At 44.6% G+C, this 19,710-nt stretch overlaps 1 long non-coding RNA gene across 1 annotated transcript; it reads right to left on the bottom strand.

The window, feature by feature from the left end:
* Positions 1 to 1,331: 1,331 nt before the first annotated feature.
* Positions 1,332 to 11,741, bottom strand: LOC128326219 (uncharacterized). Its single transcript, XR_008307895.1, has 3 exons — positions 11,346 to 11,741; positions 8,986 to 9,108; positions 1,332 to 1,788 (listed from the first exon to the last, which is right to left on the bottom strand). It is a non-coding gene; the product is annotated as an uncharacterized LOC128326219 (long non-coding RNA).
* Between the last annotated feature and the right edge of the window lie 7,969 nt (positions 11,742 to 19,710).

Genomic DNA, 19,710 nt, shown 5'->3' with positions numbered 1-19,710 from the left:
CGCTTTAGTTTTCTCGCCAGACATTTCACACCTTTGTGTTTCACACCTTTGTGTGTGGAGTGGAGTTTGAAATGTAAACTCTTGGTGTGGAGGGTTAGCTTACCCCTCCCCCGGTAACATAGAACAATGATGTGTGTGTGTGTGTGTGTGTGTGTGTGTGTGTGTACGTGTACTCTCCTGAGGGGAATGGAGGGGGAAGTTGCACATAATCTATTAATCTACTGCACACTGTATATGTGAATGCACACACAGAGTCACACAATGAACTCACAATATCCACTACTTTTTCACACCAAGGATATACTGCAATGTTTGGTTGCAGCTCTATACTTGTGCCACTCAATACCAGTTGCTTGGGAAGCCACAGTGGAAGAATACTGTTGCCTTCAAGCTCTGCTTGTGGGCCTCACAGAAGTATCTGATGTACATGGGGACAAGCAGAATGCTGGACTAGATGGGCCTTTGGCTTGATCCAGCAGGGCACGTTTTTTGTTCTCATCTTTGCTGAGAACGTTCGTCCCTAATCCTGAAACCTGAAGTGACAGCTCTGTTTGAACATATGACTCGGGGAGGGATGTGGCACACTACAAGAAACGCCATCAGCCAAGTGAAGAATTTCTCTTCTGCTAAAAATCCCATGTGAATTCTGACCAGTGCTTTGTGTTATGCATAATTAGGATATAAACATTTCCAGAAAGGGATGCTGTGGTCAGTATCACATATTTTTGACCCTGAACCATTTTGGAAGGGCGGTATACAAATCAAATCAAATAAATAAATAAATATTGCTCCCTTATGTTTGACTTCTCAAGCCCAATGAGTCATGGTGACATCTGCAGTTCAGCATGCTGAAAGTGGCTTTCCAGTGTGACATTAGGCCTTCAGCTTTCAGGAATGTAGTCATTTGGCCACAGTGGGGCAATGTGATGCTAATGATTCTGAAGTGTTTTGGTTGTGCTAATGTTCTCAGTGAGTTGCCATAGTTTTAGGTTGTATTGATTTGCATTATTATGCTTGTAAAGTACCTGGCAGCCACCTAATGGCACACCAGGGAAGTAACTTACCTAGGGAGCAAGAGGTTGTTGGTTCGAATCCCCACTGGTATGTTCCCCAGACTGTAGGGCAGCAGCGATATAGGAAGATGCTGAAAGGCATCATCTCATACTGCACGGTAGGAGGCAATAGTAAACCCCTCTGTATTCTACCAAAGAAAACCACAGGGCTCTAGTTGCCAGGAGTCAACACCAACTTGACAGCACAACTTTACCTTTAAAACACCTGGCAGTCTTAACATGAACATGGCTGGATATAGGTAAAATAAATTAAAAGTGAAATGTTGATTTATCTTTATTTTTGGAGATGCACAATAAAGTGTTTGCACAAGAAGAAAAATCTGATTGGAATTTGTGTTTGGTTTGCCAGATCTACAAGAAAAATTTGTTTCAGAAAACAAAGTGACTATCAAATCTTGCTGTTCATACATGCAGATACACACAGACACTCTTTTGCCTGCACTGAATATTCCGCCTAAGGGCTGTGCCTCTTGACAGTTTATGCAAATATGATATGACTCTCAAGAATGTCTGTGTCTGCATACATGTGAAAGGATCTTGTATGAATGATTCACAACCCCAACCACCTCCTTGACTGGTTTATGAACTGCATGAATTTGGGAACACCCTGGCAATTGACAGGTCTCTCAAGTTATCTATCGTGTTTGTATTATTCATACAAGAGTCTTTCGTGCAGAGGCAGATTCCAGGGTGTCGTTCGGGATTATGATGGCATCTGCAAAGAACAACAAGAGAAACAGTCTTGAGTAAACGCTGTACAATTATTGTCAAGTGCAGATGCATAAATAGATGATGGTTAAAAGATGGAATCCTGACCTCACTGGAATCGAAACTCATAAAAGTCCCATTGCATTTACTGAGGTCAGGGTTTCTCTCCTCAACTGTCTAGACAATCGAGGTCTACGTATATAATTCTTTCTATACATAGCTAGTCCATTGAAGTGCAGCCTGTTCCACTATAAGAGGCACTTAACCTGAAAGTGCTCTCGTGTCTTTCTCCTATCTTAGTTTTGCTGCTCAGTTCCAGTCTTCCTTGTAATGCTGAATAATAAATCTATTGTAGATTATGTAACGTACAACGAATCCTATCAGGCCTAGGGGAGCTTGAGTACACTACAGTACAAGATATTTAGGAACATGAAACCAAAAGACAGAGATAAGGAAGTGTTGGCGGGGGGGGGGGTGTTCTGCCTAGGCTTACAGGTTTAAAATATTGCATGGAGGATGATTTCTAAAAATAGATTGATAAATGTGAAATGATATTTATAAAATCAGCATTTCCTATAACTTTTACATAGCAACCCAACACAATTTGATCAGCACCCATATATTGGTTTCCTGCTACGCCATCCAAATAGCATCCTCATCTTTTCCCCTTGCCCCAATAAAATATAGCCAAGCCCAAAGTCACCACTAACTGTGCTGAAGCTCAGGGGTTCCCATCCTTGAGTCCCTAGATCAGGCCTGCTCAGCTTAAGTCCCACAGCTGTTTTTGGGCTACAACTCCCATAATCCCCAGCCATAGGAGCCAATAGCCAGGGATTATGGGAGTTGTTGGCCAACACCTGCAAGAGGGCCAAAGTTGAGCAGCCCTGCCCTAGATATTGTTGGACAGCAGCACTCATCATGTTGTTGGATTACAATTCGCATCAGAAGTTGTAGACCAGCAACATCTGGGGACCCCTGCTGAGAACCTCTGCTATAGCCAATCCAAAGTGTGATCAGGGGAGCAACAGCAGGAGAGAGGGCATGCCCTCACCTCTAACTACCCTCACCACCCCTGCTAACTGAGCAAATAGACACCTTTTTTAAATGGTGATTCTCTTTAAGGGATAGAAGAGCAGCTGTATGTTTGCATGCAAAAGGTTCCAAGTTCCCTCCCTGGCATCTCGAAATAGGGCTGAGAAAGATTCCGGCCTGTAACCTTGGACAAGCTGCTGCCGGTCTGTGTAGACAATACTGAGCTAGATGGACCAATGGTGTGACTACGGTATAAAGCAGCTCCCTACATTCCCATCACAAACTATGCATTGAGGTTTCCCTATGTGTCTGTACAACAGTATGAAATTTGGTTCAAATCGGTCCAGGCATTGCAAAGTTGATAGGGACACCCACAGAAAGAGCGAGGGCCAGGTGATCGCGTGAGCTAACTTTCCATAAGAAAATTGGGCTAAAGGGGGGGGGGGTGTTTACTACATATGTGTGTGTACAACCAGTCAGATCACGCTGGCAACTTGTGAGAAAGCCCACAATTTATTGGTTAATCATAATAATATAATATAACTTTATTTTGGACAGACCCTTAGCGCTTAGGGGTCTATTGAGTTGAGAACAGTTCAGTTCTCCAGTTTTTCATCTTACAAATCTGTGCAGTTTTATTTTGACTCACTGAAACTACTGCTTGCTTCTGCCATTGGTCTACCACAACCTTATTTCACTTTTGCTATTTGAGAAGACCCATAGAAAAGTGTGCAAACCTTTCATTCCTGTGGAACTCCTGCTGTTGCAAATGCTGCAACAAGAGAATTAGGCAACTTATTTTAAAGAGAGAGAGAGAAATATGTGGGTGAAATCCTCACAATTAGTGAAGTCAGTGAAAGTTTTGGTACTGTCTATAAAAAGCCCACTCTAAGGAGCCAGTAGTCTTAACTTAACCAGGGACTCTGACAATGGGCCCAAACTCCTCTCTCTGTGCTGCCATGGTAGCTTTGCCAGATAAAAAGCCAAAAATGTGCCATCAGCTGGCCCCAAAAAGCAGCAGGGTTCCACCTAGTCATATAAAGTTTGTGGCTGATATACTGTATGATTAAATGGAAGGCTGCATATGTTATGTGTGCATTGCAATGTAATGTCTGTGCAATTGTGCAAGTGCACAAATTCTGCAATACTACAGCCATTATTTCCAATAGCCATACTGTTGCGCAACTCCATTTGTGCAATGTTTCACTTGTGCAACTGCACAAACATAATATTGCAACCAGTGTTCTCCATAACACAGATTCCCAGATGTTGACTACAACTCCCATCCTCCCTAACTGCAATAATTTCTGCCTTGTGGTTATGGGAGTTGTAGTCAACATATAGAAATCCCTGTTACAGGCAACTCTGGTTTCAATATGCACTTAACATGTGGCAAAGCCAGCCTTTGACTCTGACCTAGCTCTGAAATATGAGCAACGTGTTGCTTGAGTACAGACTCAGCTGCAAATCAAGTGATGATCCCCATGAATTCGCTCCTCCTTCGCTTCTTGGCTGCTTTCCATCCTGACTACCTGCCTAGATCCTCAGTCCTGACAGCCACAGTCTTAAGTCCTCAGAATCCAGGAACTCTACCTCATCATCAGACTGATGTGAATGCATCAGCATTTTTGCTTACATACTTGGCAGTATGTCTATAGGGCTATTCAGACAACTGGGAAGGCGGGCGGGTAGGAAGCCAGAGACAAATCTACCTTCCCTCAGACGATCACCATTCCAGTCTTTGGCCAGCTGTCACATGCCCACACAATCCACACCGCTCCTGGCAGCATGACTCTCAGGAGGCCTAGACAATGAGTGCCAGCCTCCAGATATCCCACAATGCACTGCATGATGAACGTGGTGCATTGGGGAATACCCGCATGAGTTAGGCGCTCTAGACGCCTGACTCTGTGTGTGCTGGGACTGCAAGCAGCCTGAGTACACACACATGTGACAGGGTTTAAGGGTGGGCTTGCACCTTAAACTTGGCTAAAGGCCGGGGTAAAAAGTAGAGTTAGGCTGCTTGTGAGAATAGGCTTCATAAATCTCATGAAGGGCTAAGCAGGAGTATGGCCCCTCCTCATATACAAGTGAGAGGTCACTTGGATATCAGGGGCAAGCAGAGAACCTACTGGCTCCCAGTTAGATTCAATTTAACCCCCCTACTCCCTCAAACACAACCCACTTTCACCACTAGAAAACCCACAGTTCTCAAAGCGATTAGATGATGGAATCATTTTGACAAATAAATGAAGCTGCCTTACACTGAGTCAGACCCTTGATTTGTCTAGCCCAGTATTGTTTACTCTGATTAACAATGACTCTTCAGGGTCTCATAAGAATAGCCCTGCTGGATCAGGCCCAAAGCTATCTAGTTCAGCATCCTGTTTCACACAGTAGCCCACCAGATGCCTCTGGGAAGCCCACAGGCAAGAGGTGAAGCCATGCGCTCTCTCCTGATGTTGTTCCCCTGCAACTGGCATTTAAAGGTATCTTGCCTCTGAGGCTGGAGGTGGCCTACAGCTCTCAGACTAATAGCCATTGATAGACCTGTTCTCCATGAATTTGTCTAATCCCCTCTTTAAGCCATCCAGGCCGGTGGCTCTCACCACATGTAGTGGCAAAGATTTTCATAGGTTAATTATGTGTTGTGTGAAAAAGTACTTCTTTTTGTTCCTCCTAAATTTCCTGGCAGTCAGTTTCATGGGATGACCGCTGGTTCTAGTGTTATGAGAGAGGGAGAAAAATTTCTCTGTATCCACCTTCTCCACACCATGCATGATTTTATAGACCTCTATCATGTCTCCCCGCGGTCGTCTTTTTCCCCTAAACTAAAAAGCCCCAGGTGTTGTAGCCTTGCTTCGTAAGGAAGGTGCTCTAGGCCCCTGATCATCTTGGTTGCCCTCTTTGGCAGCTTCTCCAGTTCTATGATGTCCTTTTTGATATATGGTGATCAGAACTGTGCACAATACTCCAAATGTGGCCACACAATAGATTTGTATAAGGGCATTATTATATTAGCAGTTTTATTAAGATTCAGCAAGAGTCTTTCCCCAGCCTGATACCTAGGGATGGGGCAAGTTTAACCGCAGGTGCCTCGGGTTGCCCTTGGAGTTTCGGCAACTCATGTGCTCTACAACTGAACTGTATTCCCTCCACTGCCTCCCCTCATATTTCTGGGTGTGTCTTCTAGATGCATTCCAGTTGTCTTGTAATAATGATCTTTGGAATTCAATGACCCTGAAAGGCTGCCTTTCATCAGAGGTTGACACCTAAGCCCTGAACTCCAGAAGAAAGCCCCAAGGCTATCAGGGCCCAAGCTGTATGATTAGAAAGGTGTTTAAATAGCAATTTTCCATGATGGATGGAATTTCTGCTTGTGATTTGTTTTTTAAAAAGCCCTTTCTGCTCCACCCCAGTATTTCTTGTCATACACCATTTTTTCATCATGCTCTTGTGCCCATCCTTGTGATTTCACAGCACACCATAGAGCTTCATTCTCCTTGTTGATAATATTTTGTTCTTTCCAGGGTGCTTTCCAGACTAGCTGCTCAACAGCAGCAAAGTGCCTCCATTCAGGCAAGTCGCATTGAAAACGTAAACAGCAGGGGGGGCAGTCTTGCGCTGCTGAAGGCTCTAGCAGACATGGCACTGGTGCTGTGCAAGACTAACTTGAGCATCATTGATGTCAGACTTAGTGATGACTTGGTCTGGATATGGCTCAGGATTTTCAAAACTAGCAAAAAGCATATCAAGTGAATGCATGATTCCTTAAGCAAATGCTCTTCAACATGATGTGGCTCGCAGCAACTAACAACCCGAAAAAACAGCAACTTCCTTACGCCGGATATACAACGTCCTAGCTTTATATCACAGTGATTAAATTCGAGACAAGGCATTGGCAATGTGAACAGCACCCTACTGTCCGCATAGGGACTGCGGTGTCATAACACAGGAAGTGTGAAAGCACACTTCTGAGATCTGACATGACCCCGTTGCAGGGTCTAATCTGGAAAGCACCCAGGAGAATCCCAGAGCTTTCAATCATTTGCCTATGGCATGCTGATGCCTATAAAGCAGGGCTACACAACTGCAGCCCTCCATTAGATATTGGATTACAACTCCCTTAATCCCTGACTAGTCGCCATTGTGGCTGGGGATGATGGGAATTATTGTCCAACAACAGCTGGAGGGCTTAAGTTGCACAGCCCTGCTATAAAGCCTCAGTTCCTTCAGACAAAGATGAATATTGGGAGGAAGTTATTAAACCCTATCCCCCATGTCATTTCCCCTACGTAAATCTCTCCCTCCCCAAAGCTGCTCTTCTCTGAGGGGATGGACAAAGACACGATACACCTATACTCCCCCCCCACTCCCTCAGCAGCTTCTGGAGGCAATTTAAATAAGAGAAATTACATAGGGAGGGTTAACCCCCTCTCCTCCTCCCCAGTATCATGGCCCCAATCAAAATTGCCCCCACTGCTGAATTTAAGAAAAAGATATCTGGAGATTGAATCATAGATCTCCCATGTCGTGACTATTTTGGACTTGAATGCTGACATTAGGATCAGGTGCATTGGCGGAGATTTATATCATCAAGAGCCACAGTTCTCTACCAGAGGATGGTGTTCTCATGGACACTGTCCAAAAGGTAATTGGGGTAGGTGTGCACCCACTTTCCTGACTTCAGATAAAACACACACACACTCTCACTCACTCTTCCTAGGGATAACCACCTGAAAAAAGTTAATTACAACTTTGAAAATGGAACATTGGAACATAGGAAGCTGCCTTATACAGGTGCCCCTCGTTATCCGTGATCCTAGCACCCGCGGTTTTTGCTATCTGTGGTCAGGCCATGTACACCTGGCCTCATTAGTAACCTGTACCGTGTTGTGATCCTAACATCAGCATTCAAGGCCTTGTCTTTTTTCTAAACTAAAATGCCCAGTTCCCCCCTCCACCCCCCAACACCAATTCTCCAGAGTAGTTTTGCACTTTAAAAAGAAATTAAGCAGTGATGAATGAAGGAATAAGCAGATATATGTCTCCTTAACGAAATGGCTCACATGTTCCACAGCATTAGAAATGGAGAACAGAAACTGTGTCCATGCAAGAGGCTGCTTCAGAGCTCAGCCAGATCACTGCTGAGCAGCCAAACATGCACATAGTGGGCAGAAGGAGCAATTTTTTGCCTATCTCTCCATCTAAAAATGCTCTTTGGCTGCCAGGAATATGTCATTGAGAGCTGTGTGACCCTCAGGGACATATTCCTGGCTACTAAATAGCACTTTTAGAGGCAGGAGAGATAACTGAAAATTGTTCTCCCTTCCCCCTCCATGCATGTTTGGCTGCTCATCAATAATCTCACTGAGCACCGAAGCAGTTTCTTGCATGGATGCAGCTCCTGTTCTGCACCTCTAATGCTAAGAATATGTGTGCCAATATGTTTAATTGAACATATTGCTTACATGATACACTGGGGCAGCAAACAAGACTGACAGATGAATCAAATTTCAATTCACTGGTATGTACATTAAATTCAAATGGGAAAATCAAGTGGATTTCATGGGAAGCAGCTTTATACTGAGCCAAACCATCGGTGTAGCTACAGTAACTCAGTATTGGTTTTCCAGGGCTTCAGACAGGGATCTTTCCCAGTACTACCTGGGATGCTATCTGGATACAAAGCAAGTACTCTGCAACTGTGGTACGGAAGGTGGGCTTACAGTCTGGCTGAATAACTCATTAAGGTTATTCTCATGAACAATACCAGGGTGGGGAGGGCAAGTGAGGGGGGAGGCAGGGTTCTACCTACCTACCCCCAAGATGATCTCTCTGCTTGCCTTCGGTGCACAAGTTGCACGCCCACATAATCCACGCTCCTGTAAGCAATGCAGATCTCCAGAGGCCAAGACAACACATCTCGGCCTCTGGATACCCCACAATGTACAAGTGTGTTGCATTGGGGGATACTCCCCATGAGACGGATGCTCTAAGCAGCTCTAGGGCTGTTTGTGTGTCAGCAGCCCGAGCTTACACACAATTCCAGAGCTGGGGTTAAGTGTGCATTCACACCCTTAACCTTGGCTAAACAAAGTGGGATTAGGCAGTTGGGTTAGGCTGTTAATGAAAACAGCCTTTATATCTGTCTTCACTCTAATTTCCTTACCTACTCGTGATACAGTGAATGAATCCATGGTTCTTGGTTTGCAGTCCTGATGCCAGTATCCACATAACTCAGTAGCCCTTCATACCATCATGGGATTCTCCAGGAGCTCCTTAAAAGATCAGCCTATTTAATTGTTATGAGCAAAGGAATGTTTCAAAGCTGGATCATACAACATGCTTTCAGGTTGAACAATGTGGTCTGCTTGAGTTTTCATTTCTTGCTGTTCCAAATCCTGTTTCCCCATAAATTACAGCTTAAAAATTTTTGACGTTCTAAAAATACTTTAAAATTAAATGTTAATGGTTTGAATGGATGACATCCCTATTAATGTTATATATTGGGGACCTTTTTTCCTTGCAATACATGAGAAAACTGAAACTTAGATTTTCATTCAAGTCAGAAAAGGCTGATCGTGCTGAGCTTCTCTCGCTTTCTCCAGTAAAAAGACCTTTTTGATTATTCTCCAAATTACCAAGGACAAAGTAAAAAGAGCTCGTTTCATACCACAGAATGGTATGAAAGCATGTGACATAGCTCTAATGCTGAAGCAGCAGCTGTGGTCTGGTAAGCTGCCTAAATGTGGGACCACCTGAGAAATGTATGCAAGTTGCTTTGACTTCCCTTGGAAGGAAAATAGAGTTTAAATGTAATTAAAGGGGCATGAGAGTGCCCCTTTACTTAAGGTAAGTAGCAAAAAAAAGGTTCCACCATTATAAGCCACAGGGGTGGAACTGTAATTGTGCGCACCAGTTGCAAGAACCTGTGTGCAGTTGCCATCTGGGCTCACCATGATGGGCACCCAGTGGCAGTCCCCCAGGTACCCTTTCCCCCACTGCCGCACACAGCATCCCTTCTCCCCATGTGCTTGTGTGGTAGCAGTGGCGGCGGCGGCAGCCTCCCCAAGGGAGCAGCCTGCAGCCACTGCTGCCACCACCACAAGTGGCAGGGAGAGAAGGAGCACACCACATGCAGTGGAAAGAAAAGGCAGGCCACTGGGGTGGCACCACTGGGGTCTGCTGCCGATTGGGGGGGAGCAGTCCAAACACATGCCGCCTATGCCCTCCCTACACTACTGATAAGCCTCAAAATTCTATTGCGTATAAATATGACAACAGTTAAGCTAATAACTTGAAACTTGGTGTGTGCGTGATCTACTTGATGAGGTCTACAACTGCACCTAATTTCAAGGAGATCTGACAAAACATGCCACAGCTACAGAAGAAGATTAACAAGTGCTGAAAATTTATACTTCGGTTCTTTTTGTCCAAATTGTATCCAGGCATATCATATATTTCTTTTAAATTTTGATAAAAATGACTGGTGTAATCTGTTCAGGCTTGTATAGGAAGACAATCCTTTGGTAGTCTTGTGAAGTTTTGACCAGAGGTTTAAACATTATTAAGGTTTTTCTGCTCCATTAAAGTCTATGGGTAACATGCTGGCAAAGTTATGCAGAGGGTGACTGATTTGAATTTATTTATCATATTTACATTATATACCGCCTGATATGTATATCTCCAGGCAGTATAAAGAATTTAAAACAACAAATATAAAACAGAGTAAAAACAACAATTTCATAGAAGAAGAAAAATGAAAAAGACCTTTTTAAAATTCTATTTTAGTTCATCGAATAAAAAAGACAAATTTCATGGGATGAAAACAATTTAAAATTGCTGCATTCTGTAACTATTATAGTTTCTGGACTATGTACAAAAGCAGCCCCACATAGACTGCATTACAGTTACCAGCATACGCACCACTGTTTTAAGGTCATTTACCTCCAGAAATGGATGCACCTGACATATCAGCTGAAGCTGATAAAAAGTGCTCCTGGCCACTGCCTCAGTCTGGGAAACCAGAGAGAGTTTGGGGTCCAGGAGCACTTCCAAATGGACACTGATCTTTCAGGGGGAGTGTAGCCCCATCCAGAATAGGCAGGATGAGGTTACATCTCTCGGGTCCCAACCATAAGAAAAGCCCTGCTGGATCAGGCCCAAGTCAGTACCCACAGTCAGTACCTCTGTCTTATTTGGATTCAACTTCAATTTATCATCCCTTATCCAGCCCATGACCGCCTGCAGGCAGGCATTTAGGGAAGTTATGCCATTTCCTGATGAGGTGGATATGGAGAAATAGATCTGAGTGTCGTCAGCATATAGATAATACCCTGCCCCACTCCCTGATGATCTCTTCCAGCAGTTTCATGTAGCTGTTAAGAGCATTAGTGACAGTATGGCGCCTTGTGGAACGCCATACAGCAGCTCTTGCTTTCCAGAGCAGCAGTCTCCAAGCAATACCATCTGGAATCTACCAAAGAAGTTGGAATGGAACCGCTGTAAAACAGTGCCGCCCAATCCCACCTCTCTCAGGCGAAGGATACCATGGTCGATGGCATCGAAAGCCGCCGAGAGATCCGAAAGGAATAACGAAGCTAGAATGTTGACTCGTTTTGCCAGTCCTCTGTCGTCAGCAGGGGGAGCCAGCTAGTGGGTTCTGCTGCAACTGCAAGTCCAGTGCCTATTCCTTTAGAGATGGAAGGTGAGCTCTCAGGGAAAGGTGGGAGGGGACACAATGAATGGACAGTTGGGGAAAGCCACACGGATAATTAGAGCAATATGGAAGAGAAACCGTATAGGGGGCTTAGTTACTTCTGAGTAAGTCTGCCCACGATTGCTGCATTTCCACCCCCCATCCTCTCTCATCTGTCAAAGAGTGACTCCCTCACACTTCTTCAGAATTACCTCAGTTGACACTGCCCATCCCCCACTTGCTGCCCAACCCCCACTGTCAGAATGCTGACTGGGAAACGGCACTTGACTTCTGCAACAAGAAGGTCCCATCGACTTAATGGACTGGGCCACTTGGATCACACCTATTTTATTTTTTTAAAAAAAAACACTGAACAAAATTTAGGCGACTTACTGCCTATTTATCCCACAGTTCCCAGGTCGCTAATGTTCTGTATGTTCCTGTCAAGCCTTGAGGGGGCTTGTGTGGTGGCTCTGCCCATAGGATCTAGGAAGCTGTCTGGAGTGTCCTGTATGCAGAAGAAAGGAGCTGTTTTGAACTGGATTTTAGTCCCCAGTCGGTAGCCAAGAGGTAATATTGAGGCAATGGAAACCTCCCAATCCCCCTAGGAGTCAGGACTGGGTGCATGGCCTGCTTGAGTTAGTAGCACATGAAAAATGGGCCCTCATAAAAGTAAATAAACTGGATAAATGGTCAGAAATCTGGGACAACTTCCTTGAACTATTCTTAGGATAAAAACCCCTCTGATCTACCCACATCTACTGGTGCAAAGGTGAGTATCTCTTCTCCTCTTCCCTCCCTCCCTCCCCTTGGGCTCTCCTTGGTACTTTCCAGAATAGCTGCTCAACAGCAGCAAAATGCCTCTGTTCAGGCAAGTTGCATTCAAACTGTAAACAGCAGGGGGAGCAGTCTCGCGGAAACTAACAACCTGAAAAAACTGCAACTTCTTTACGCCGGATATACAACATCATAGCACTATATCATAGAGATTAAATTCGAAACAAGGCATTGGAAATGTGAACGGCACCCTGCTGTCCGCGTAGGAACTGTGGTGTCACAACACAGGAAATGTGGAAGTACACTTCCAAGATACGACGTGACCCCGTTGCAGGGTCTAATCTGGAAAGCGCCCTTCTCCCTCTTTCTCTTTCCATCTCTTCTTTCTTTTCTTATCTCCCCACAACCAGCACTGAATGGGGAAGGGGGGTTCGGGGGCAGGGCGGGGGGACTGGGAAAGATGTTTGTAAAATACAAAATGTCAAAAAAACCCATGTTTTTAAAAAGGAGCTGTTACTGTGGCTTCATGTCCAGTGTTCTATGTGGCTTGCCCATTTAACAGCGGCGATGAGGATAGGGATCCACACGTGGTGGTAGTACTGCTGCATCTGCACTGGAAATATCCACAAAGTATGAGTAAACGTTTGGTTGGTTATCATAGACCCAGAGGCCTTGCCCAGTTCTAGGCCTTTTGCAGGCAGGAGGACATTTGAGACAATTTGCTAGATCCTACAGGCAGAACACCTTAAGTGGCGCAGTGGGGAACACACTTGACTAACAAGCAGAAGGTTGCCGGTTCGAATCCCCACTAGCAGCAATATAGGAAGATGCTGAAAGGTAAATGGTAAACCCCTCCTGTATTTTACCAAAGAAAACCACAGGGCTCTGTGGGTACCAGGAGTCGAAATCGACTTGACAACACACTTTTCCTTATAGACAGAACAACCACACAAGACCCTAGAGGCTTGACAGAAGTATACACAACAGCTAATTTCTCTCTCCTATCTCCTAGACCTTGGAGTGGTGGGGTGGGGGGGAGTCTTTGGTTTTACAGTGGAAAAACACCATATATCTTCACTATTTTTCAAGTGGGGGCCACTTTGGTTAAAACAAAAAAATCAGTGTGAGAGCTATTTCCCACCTCCATGCAGTGCTGCTCTTTCCCCAGCACTGGGGGTGGAGGGGAGGGCAGTGGGAGGGAGGCTATAAGAATAATAAGAGTCTCTGTAAAGCCCGAGTAAGTAACATTATTAAAGCCACACACACAGAGTGTGGGTAAGTATCATCTGCAGTGTTCCCTCCAACGGGTATTCCCAGATGTTGTTGACTACAACTCCCATAATCCCCAAGCAAAGGCTATTGCAGGTCAAAGTGCTGGGGAGAAGGACACTTCCCAGTGCTCTGTGTGTGCCTTTCAAGGTGGACCTGGGGCTTTTCAGAGATCTGTCAGCATACCCTCCCCGTGGCCTCCCCAGGGCTGGAAAAAGCATAGTACTGCATGAAGGTGGGAAATGGCTCTCACACTGGAGATTTTTTTTTTTTTAATCAATGTGGCCCCCACATGTACCTTCCAAGATACTGTTGTGCATACTGTCCTTATTTATTTATTTTTACATTTCTATCCCGCTCTTCGTCCAGGGAGCCCAGAGTAATGTGCATGGTTATGTTTATCCTCACATCAACCCTGTGAGGTAAGTTAGGCTGGGAGAGAAGTGACTGGCCCAAAGTCATCTAGTGAGTTTCACGGCTGAATGGGGATTTGAACTCAGGTCCTCCTGGTCCTAGTTCAACACTCCAACCACTACACCACACTGGTTCTACTACACCATTTAATGTAGAATAACCTACAACTGTTTCAGAAATATATAAAATATAATGCACTGCACTATATTATATTATACAGTGTTCATTAGAATCAACACTAAATGTGACATTGGAAGGTACTGGATTGCCAACACTGTAATGGTAAATTTCCTTTTCACAAGCTGGGAAATTGGAATCTAAGGCTGAGGCCTTAACAGGTGTGCCACATGTTCAGTAATGATGTACAATGTCACAAATCGCACTTGCTGAAAACTTGCCTTTGATGCACTCACATGGACTCCGTGGGGGATCTTTTACTGGTGCCATACACTCCATCCTCCCCATTTTCAGTTTGGCCTTAAAGACCAAGGAGAAGTGTGGGTGCATGGGGGGGGGGGCTGGTTGAAAGCGAGCATAATTAGGGCATTGCACAATATCATTATTGATCATGTGGCACATCTCTTAAGGCATCAACCTTAGGTTCTAGTTTCCCGGCTTCATGGAGCTTGAGCCAAAATGAGATAGCCTTAACTCTGGTCTTAAACCAGCAGGTTGTTTTTTTTTTTTTTAAACTATCTAATAAATAATATTCCAGATATTTTATATTTATTTATTTATTTATTTATTTGATTTATATACCGCCCTTCCAAAATGGCTCAGGGCGGTTTACAATTAAAACAAACCACTAAAACAATAAAAAGCTAAAACAAATTAAAAACAATATAACAACGATCAATAATTCAAAAACATTTTAAAACAGCAATTAAACAATTCCAGTAATTAAAAGCCCCAAATACATTATATATTATACATTAATAATTAAATTAATAATACATTAAATACATTATATATATTATATATTAATATCCCAAATACAATAATAAATACTATTTATTAATATAAATAGCATTATTATTATTATTTACATTTTATATCCTGCTTTTCCTCCAAGGAGCCCAGAGTGATGTACTACATACTTAAATTTCTCCTCACAACAACCCTGTGAAGTAGGTTAGGCTGAGAGAGAAGTGACTGGCCCAGAGTCACCCAACAAGTCTCATGGCTGAATGGGGATTTGAACTCAGGTCTCCCTGGTCCTAGTCCAGCACTCTAACCACTATACCATGCTGGCTCCATTAATAAATACTATTATAAATACTATTTAAAATAATATCCCAAATACTATAGACAAGCCAAGGGCACTTGCCTATTGTATTTTAGAGTTCTAATGCAGCCAGACAAGCATATCTGACACCCATGGTCCATGTGGATTGTAAGTTCAGTCATACTAATAAACCATGCAGTAGATGGTTGTTACTAGCTAGTTCCAGAGCTATGGGCACTCCCGAAATTTGATTTTCTGTGAGGGGGGAAATGAAGTGGGAGCAGCAGCAGGATGAGAGGACTTTCCTTCCTCCCTCATTTAGTAGTTGGGAAGGATCTCTCTGACTGGAGGGGGGCGGCTTCTTGCCACCTTGCTGGTGCCCCAGTAATCTGGTGCCTGAGGCGATGGCCACACCTCACCCTGGGCCACCCTGAGGTCGGAAGAGGCCATGATGTCAGGTGGCGAAACTGTATGTTTATTAGCACATGGGACAAGAAACTGGGGTGACGTGGATGTGGGGCTCATGTCAGCGTTACTGAATATGACTGTGAGCTCCTCCTCTGCCCCTCAGGACTTCTTAATTAATTAATTCATTCAATTTCTATACCACCCTTCCAAAAATGGCTCAAGGTGGTTCACACAGAGAAATAATAAACAAGATAAGATGGCTCCCTGTCCCCAAAGGGCTCACAGTCTAAAAAGTAACAGAAGATAGACACCAGCAGCAGTCACTGGAGGTAGTGTGGTAGGGGTGGAGAGGACCAGTTACTCTCCCCCTGCTCAATAAAGAGAATCGCCACGTTAAAAGGTATCTCTTTGCCATGTTAGCAGGGGTTGCATTTACTTCTTGCATTTACCTGAGCAGCCTGGGAAGGAGCTAAGCTGCTTTGGGCTTCTCCTATGCCTCAAGTGCAAGAAGAGAAGGGGACCCATAGTGTAAATAATATAATTCATTTTCTTGGGCCTATTAGGCTTTAAACAGATTGAAAGCAAGCTTTTAAATTATGCAGAGCGCTTCTTCAGTTGCACTGCAGGGGGCCAGAGGCACTCTTACCCCTGGAGTTCCAGGTGGGCCTCCACCCCACCCCCACCCCCACAATCCTCTTTAGACTGCCCCGGGTAGCGTGGTCACCGTGCCACTGGCCCACACTGCTCGAGGGGGCTGAGCGTGACTGGGACCTGCGCCTGGCAGCCAAGTGTGACTTCTGCTTTACAGACAGAGAGGGGTGGGGTGGGGAAAGAAATATGTGGGGTGGGAACATGTTATGTTGCATGTTAAAATGTTTCCGCTAATGCATATTTGCCTGCATACTTTTTTAATATTCTTATATTCTTGTGAGTTCAGTTGCTGTTTGTGCCCTCAAGAACCCACATGTTCAAAATACTGTCTGTGTCATGGTGTGTGTGGGGGGGGGGGGGGGCGGGGGGGCGGGAATGGTGCTTAACTTGCAGCCAGGGGGTGGGGGCGGTTTTCCTGCTTTCCTACTTTTCAGAACAAAGGAGGAGACCACAGCAGACACTATGTTAATTAGATTAAAAACAGTTAGGTCTTGCTGAGAGTGTTCAAGTTATAGAAGGCTCTCCAGAGACAAAGCAGTAGATAAGAAATATCTGCTTACCTTTCGGAATAGAGAGCAACCCAAAGTAAGGCATACTTGTATCTCTGGCTGTGTGCAGATAATGCACACAGCCTGTAATCCTTCACATAGACTGCTTAAATCCCATTGAAATAAATGAGAGCGAAGCAGCCTTAATGTATGCAGGATTTCAGCCAGCTGCAATTCAGACGTTGGTGAAACAGCCACAGGGTCTGTGGTAAACCTGTGCTCCCCTCCACTTCTCTGCCCCCCCCCCTTTTACTGCCACACTGTTATCACTGGTCAAACAGATTTTGCAGGTTTTGAAGTATTACAAAAGCCTGCAATGCCTGTTGGACTGGAGACGAGGTATAGTGGGGAAATGCAAAATATTTCTAAGGGCAAATCCCAGGGATTTCTGTTGTTGGTAAGCAAGACAAAAATTGATGAAGCAGCTCAACTACAGTCTTAATGCTGTCACTGATCAATGCGGAAGCTTCAGAGGAAGGCATAAAGACTATGCTATACTGCCAGGGAAATGTTTCTCCCCCACCTCTAGATCGCAGCTGGTGACCAGTTTATATGTACTGAAGCAGGAGGCCTGATAGACTTTGTAATGTCATCCGAGATAGCTTCCCTATTGATGTTTTTTCCTATGCATATACATGCGGTGAACAACATCAAACATTGACTTTTTCTGTGCTGTTCTTTTCAAAGGGACAGAAAGTCTTGATGGTTACATGCTGTGGTGGTAACCTATAGACCAGCTTCTGGGTTCAAGGGCATTCACATGTTTTCAAAGAAGTTCATCTCAGTATTACAACTGACACATCCAGCAGTTCAAAATGCACATATTTGCTGCAAATTTCTGCAGAACTGCAGTAATTTATGTCAATAGGTTGCTTGACATTTATTGTCCCTATTTGCTGTGGCCTAGAATAAGATTTTCATAGTTATCATGACAACCTTGAAATTACATCTAGGTAATAAAACAGCCTTCTTCCAAGTTACCTTGCACTGAACCAGATAAATACTTCCACATTTGTCAGCGGTCCTATTTTTAATATTTGCGTGCGCGTGTGCATGTGTGTTTCATACATGGATGCCTGGAGCTCAGTAAAATAACTCTTAAAAGTAGGTATTAAACAAAGAATGGGAAGTGAAAATGAGCACTGCCACTTGTAAACTGCACCAGCATATTAAATGTGTGTTCATTAACAAAAAATAAATTAAAAATTGTGTTGCATCCCCTAGGCAGTGGTGAGTTATGCCTCAGCAACTGCATGGATTTATGTTCCTAAATGCTCTTAACTCAGTAAATGTTTCTATGCCTTCCATCCTGCCATAAACCAAGGTACAGCCTGTGGTCTACACATTCAGCAAAATGAGGTGGTAGAATTCTGAGGTGGTCGAGTGGACTGTACCAGAGGTGCAGCGAGGTAATTTTGGACCATGGGTCTAATGATCTTATGCCCCCCCCCCACAAAATAAACATCCTCTCCACACACACACTCACATACATACATTTCACTACAAATCCACAGGTCCAGACATTTGGGATAAAGAAAAAGAAAGACTACACATATGTGCCCAATTTCAGAACTCTAAGCCCATCCATTCTGGAAATATAAAGGGTTGGGGAAAGGGGCAGGGAGCATGCCGCACTTTTTTATGAAGGCAAAGGACATAATCCTTCACATGCGGCTGGAATGATGGTCCAAGTGCAGGGGGGCTTCGGTTCCAGAAGTGTTCGTCATATTCTACCATGAAAACAAGCCACATAGGACTTTTTTAAAAAAAGTTAAAAAAAAATGAGTTAAAAACTACAGATTGATCAATCTGCTTCAAGGTCAATGCACAGTTTCCTGCTAACCTGTCCTAAACCGGTGCCCAGTTTCAGAACTCTAGCCCAAGCCATTCTGGAAATATAAAAGGGGCGTGAAAAGGGGTTGAAATTGACCCTTTATTCTGAAGGCATTGGGCAAATTCCTCCACATGGGGTGGAATTATAGTCAGTGGGGAGGGCTTCAGTTCCAGAAGTTTTTGTAATTTTTCTTCCCTGAAGCAAGCAATTTATAGGACTTTGTAGGTTTTTGTTTAAAAAAATTCAAAACATCATTAAAGACCAACACTATGGAACGGGTCTCATGATCAGTGAGACCCAGTTCAGCAGTTTGCTCAGGGAGGGAGCCCTGGGCAGCTGGACCGGCCGCCCACACAATGGCCGGCTCCGTGACGGAGCTGGTGGGTGTTGGGGAGCTGCGCAGCCCCTGGAAGCCCCAGTATGCTCTGCGCGAGTGCGCAGGGCATACTGGGGAGACCCCTGGAGCTGGGAGGCGGCTTTTCACCTCCCCTCGGGGGTCTACTCGCAAGTAGCCGTGGCTCGGAGCCGTGCCACAGCTACTCACAATCAGATAGCCCGGGTTTGCAGACTGCTCGCTCCGCAAACCCGGGCTAAAGGGAGGGGTACTTGAGCGGCTTACCTGCTCTAGAACCACCGGGCTCACAGCTGAGCCCGGTGGTTCTCACGGTCAGCAAAAATCGGGCTAGCGGAGTATACAGTGTACTGTGCTTGATTGGCCAGCAAACTCGCCTGACCTGACCCCATAGAGAATCTATGGGGCATTGCCAAGAGAAGGATGAGAGACATGAGACCAAACAATGCAGAAGAGCTGAAGGCCGCTAATGAAGCATCCTGGTCTTCCATAACACCTCATCAGTGCCACAGGCTGATAGCATCCATGCCACACCGCACTGATGCAGTAATTGCTGCAAAAGGGGCCCAAACCACGTACTGAATACATATGCATGCTTATACTTTTCAGAGGTCCGATATTGTTCTATTCTACAATCCTTGTCTTCTTGGTTCCATGTAATATTCTAATTTTCTGGGATTGTGGATTTGGGGTTTTTATGAGCTGTACGCCATGATCA

The sequence above is a fragment of the Hemicordylus capensis genome, chromosome 5, assembly GCF_027244095.1.
Source record: "Hemicordylus capensis ecotype Gifberg chromosome 5, rHemCap1.1.pri, whole genome shotgun sequence".
In the NCBI taxonomy this organism is placed as follows: domain Eukaryota; kingdom Metazoa; phylum Chordata; class Lepidosauria; order Squamata; family Cordylidae; genus Hemicordylus; species Hemicordylus capensis.
This window is presented reverse-complemented; position numbering and strand designations above follow the sequence as displayed.